Source organism: Echinops telfairi, unplaced genomic scaffold (genome assembly GCF_000313985.2).
Source record: "Echinops telfairi isolate 266 unplaced genomic scaffold, ASM31398v2 ScPeMD7_655;HRSCAF=1070, whole genome shotgun sequence".
In the NCBI taxonomy this organism is placed as follows: domain Eukaryota; kingdom Metazoa; phylum Chordata; class Mammalia; order Afrosoricida; family Tenrecidae; genus Echinops; species Echinops telfairi.
Window position 1 is genome coordinate 2496326 of NW_022104553.1, and position 4040 is coordinate 2500365.

At 40.1% G+C, this 4040-nt stretch overlaps 1 pseudogene; it reads right to left on the reverse strand.

Annotated features, from left to right (window-relative positions):
* Nucleotides 1-2631: 2631 nt before the first annotated feature.
* Nucleotides 2632-3069, reverse strand: LOC101649955 (annotated as a pseudogene).
* Nucleotides 3070-4040: the final 971 nt, after the last annotated feature.

The following is a 4040-nucleotide window of genomic DNA, read 5'->3' on the forward strand; positions in this document are numbered from 1 at the left end:
CATATAACCTCCTCTCTGGGGGATGGGCAACAGAAGGGTGGGTGAAGGGAGACACCGGGAAGTGTAAGATAAGATATAATAATAATTTATAAATTATTAAGGGTTCATGAGGGAGCGGGAGTGGGGAGGGAGGCAGAGGGGAAAAAAGGAAAATGAGCTAGTTCCAGGAACCCAAGAGGAAAGCTAATTTTGAGAATGATGAAGGCAACAAATGTTTAAGTGTGCTTTACACAATTGATGTATGTATGGATTGTGATGAATTATATGAGCCCCAATAAAATGATTTAAAAAAAATGAGAGCAGGGGGCTTTAACTGAAAAATAATTTTTAAAAAGAGAGAGAAAAATATATACATATATTTCTTATTTAATGCCTGCTCTCATCTTTCTTCCACTGACTTTCTTTCCACCTCAAAATTCAGTGGTTATTGAGACCTTTCTTCCTGCTTAAATCCATGCCCTACATATTGCTTTTAAAGGTATTCTTTATCTTAAAGCCTTATCATGTAGTACTTTATATTTGGGTAAGTACAAAGTATTGTTACTAGAGTTATAGTTCGCACATGCCTGGGTTTATTCCAAACAAAAGGTGTTAACACATGTCTATGTGATCCGTGAATCACTGGAAACTTAAGGAAAAAAAACAACCAACTTAGTCTCAGAGTGCCTTAAAAAATTAGGTTCAATCAAAACAGTGGCTTCCAAAGGGGATTAGCCAATTAAATCCAAGGTGGACAGGTCAGCTCAAAAGGTTATGGGGATTGGTTTTTGGAAATTTAAAGGAGTAATTTTGATAGAGCTTCCAATAGGACACAAGACAACTATGGAGGCCTATAAGGAACTTTTTTAAGTAAATGGAAAACTGAAATGGTAAAAGAGGGCAAGAAAAGTGTCCTGAGGATTTTTTTTTTTCTAACATGACAATGCACCTGTGTTTTTTCTTTAAGGTAGCAAGGACTGTCTTATGAGAATTTCGTTGCACATGTTACCTCATCTACCTCACAGGCCTGAACTTGCCGCTTCAAACTTCTCCTGTTCCCCAAGCTGAAAGAACACGGGAAGGGAACATGATTGGAGTCCCTGGAGGATGTAAAATTGACTTCCGACATGGTGTAAATTGAAGAAAGTAGAATTCTTTGGAAGGGGTGTTAGAAAGATGGAAACAGGAGGATATGCAGAGAAAGAATAGTTTCACATTTTGATAGTTTTGTTTAATAAAGGTTTTTATTCTATTGTATCAATATTTTTTGACTTGCCTTCATATAGAGGAGGATCCATGATTTACCAACTGTGGTAATTACATACTCTGGTGGGACTTGTGAGGATTAAGAATGAAGGGGTGGAGTCTAGTCTGTCAATCAGATCATAGCCAACGAGGCCTCTGTGTGGGCAGGGCCTTCTCCTGGGAATTTCCCGGATTTCCTCCTTGGAGGCGGTAGAGACTCTCTCTCTAGATTTTGCAGTTGACAAGATGCGTGGAACTACGCTAGTGCCCTGAGCTGGAGAAGCCACATGAACCTACCTTGATGCAGCCCTGGGTGTTAGAGAAGCCACGTGGAGACCCCTGCCAGCACTGAGATGTTTACAATGCCACCGGATCCAAAGACTTTCTACCCCCTGGCCTGTGATCGTCCTGCACTCGGCGTCATTGCATGTGTTTTGTGAGTCTGAAGAGGACTTTATATATTGGTATTAGATATATGGGCTAATATCGGACTTAAGGGGCTTGGACTGCACTGGGTTGGGATGCTTTCTTAATGTACAATTGCCCTTTATATAAAACTCTCTTATACAGAAATGAGTTTCTGTGGATTTGTTTCTCTAGTCTACCCAGACTAACACACCAACGATTTGCATAAAAAGACCTAGGAGACTATAGTTGACACAAGGTTTATATAAGCTAAATGTGTACGAGCACTTTGAAAAAGATCAACACATTAGTTGAATATGTTTCAGTCGTGTAAAGCTCGAAACACAGGAAAGAAATAGCAGTAACAGTGAGGTCATACTACAGTTAGGAGAACATAATAGATCACTATAATAAAATAACCAAAGATACTTGTTCAAAGTCCCAAATTGAAAATGAACAATGAAGAAGAAAATCATAATGTTACCTATTACCATACACACAGGTATCAAAGCAACCCTGAATATATTTTTGAAAGCAATAGTAGTCAGCATCCACACCACTTCAGAATTTAACACACTGGCAACAACATTCATTGTACCTACTACTTTAACCATTTTTGACTTCAGCTCCTTCATTAAGCAAGATGGATAAAGCATGCCCTTGACGGTTTCCTGGAGACTGTTTTTCAGAAACACACATCCTTCCACAGCACCCTAACATTTCTCCAGCAGGACTTCAGCTTGTGCACCTGAATTGTGCTTAGTACTCCACGTTTATGCTTAAGAGATTGTACTTAGATAAGGGAGACGTGCTGCATTTTTCCTTCTGTGGCTGGAAAATGGATGTCCATATATTAAGTGTATTTTTACAAATTTCCAGGTCATGTTTACCAGCTGCAATTCTCTGACTTAATGTGTGAGTACTTTGCAGTGTGATGATTAACCAAAACATTAACACGAATGGAGGGTTGTGGATTTAAGACAAGTTTGAGATCTTCTAAAATTAACGGTTGTATGCTTGTCCTTCTGGTGGCTGTGGGAGTCATATTTTCTTTTGACATCATACTCATTTTATCTCTTGAAGTACAACTTTAATGCTATAGCCATTTTGCCATTTTGCTAATACTGGTATATTACATGCATCCACCATTCCACTGGAATTATTTTATTTATTCCATTAACCTTAATTTTTATTACAAATCTAACTGACAGAAGTGTTTCTGGACATTTAGGTCCACTTCTACTTTCAGGCTATATATCCTGTTTTCAAAATTTGTCCTTGCTGGCCTAGTAATCATGCCTGTCCACCTGGTATGCATCATATTGTCATCATCTTCAAGCCCTAGTTAACTGTACCATCGCCTACTCCTTTTGGTCTTTCTTCGAGTTCTTCCAACAAGTGAAAATTATGAGGAACTTTAACTCCTGTGGCTACCTCCATCTTCTGCAGAATATGTTTTTTGAAATACCTTATGGCATACTTGTCACAAAGGAGTTAGAGTTAAAAGCAGCAGCAATGCAGCATGGACACAGAGAAAGGCAGTTCGATGGGATAGGGAGTGAGAGTTAACTTCACCTGTAAGAAGGGTTGTCAAGTGAAGAGAAGAATCCAATTATTTCGTATAGTCAGAGAACATTAGAACCAGAGAAAGTCACAGATCTTCAGAGAGGATGCTCAGGTTGGGACTTAAATTATTTAGTGATTCTGCCTCGGGTCAGTTTTCTAAGTGGGCTTCTCTTTTTAATTTTTCTATATTCCAATCCTTCCATGGATATCACCAGGTTTTCTCCCAAGGCACTGACTGCATCATTTCCTCCTGAAAAATAGCAGTGGCTTTACTGTCTTCCGGATAATGACTAGCCTTCACAGCACTGCACTGGAAGCCTCCCTCCAGGGGAGCTCCTGACACTCATGGCCAACCACCAGTTGTCAGGGTTCTCTGCTCTGTACCGCGGGCATCCCCTAGTCTGTGCAGTAACGTTCTCTGGGATCAGATGAGCTTTCCCTGCATCCTTTCTCTACTGATATATTTGTTCGTTCACCAATACCGAATCCAAGATGCTATTGACTCTGTGTGGCCTTCCCTTTCCGATTCTTCTGTTTTGGTTGCTCACTCTTCTCTGGCTGTCTTTTGGATAAAAAATCATTCAAGCTACGATTCTGCCACCAACCGCTCCTGTGACTCTTTACAGTCTCTGAAACTAAGCAATTCCACTCAGCCCCGTAGGGTCACTATGAGTCAGAATCAACATGATAGTAGCGGGTTGATTTTTCCATCTCTAGACCTGGCGATCTTCTTGGGATGAGTAGGCCCATAGAAGGAGCCCAATAAAGTTTCATTTGAATTGACCTGATATTAGCAGGGAGATTGGGATCTGAGAGGAAAGAAGAGCTGTGTGAAGGAGTTCCAC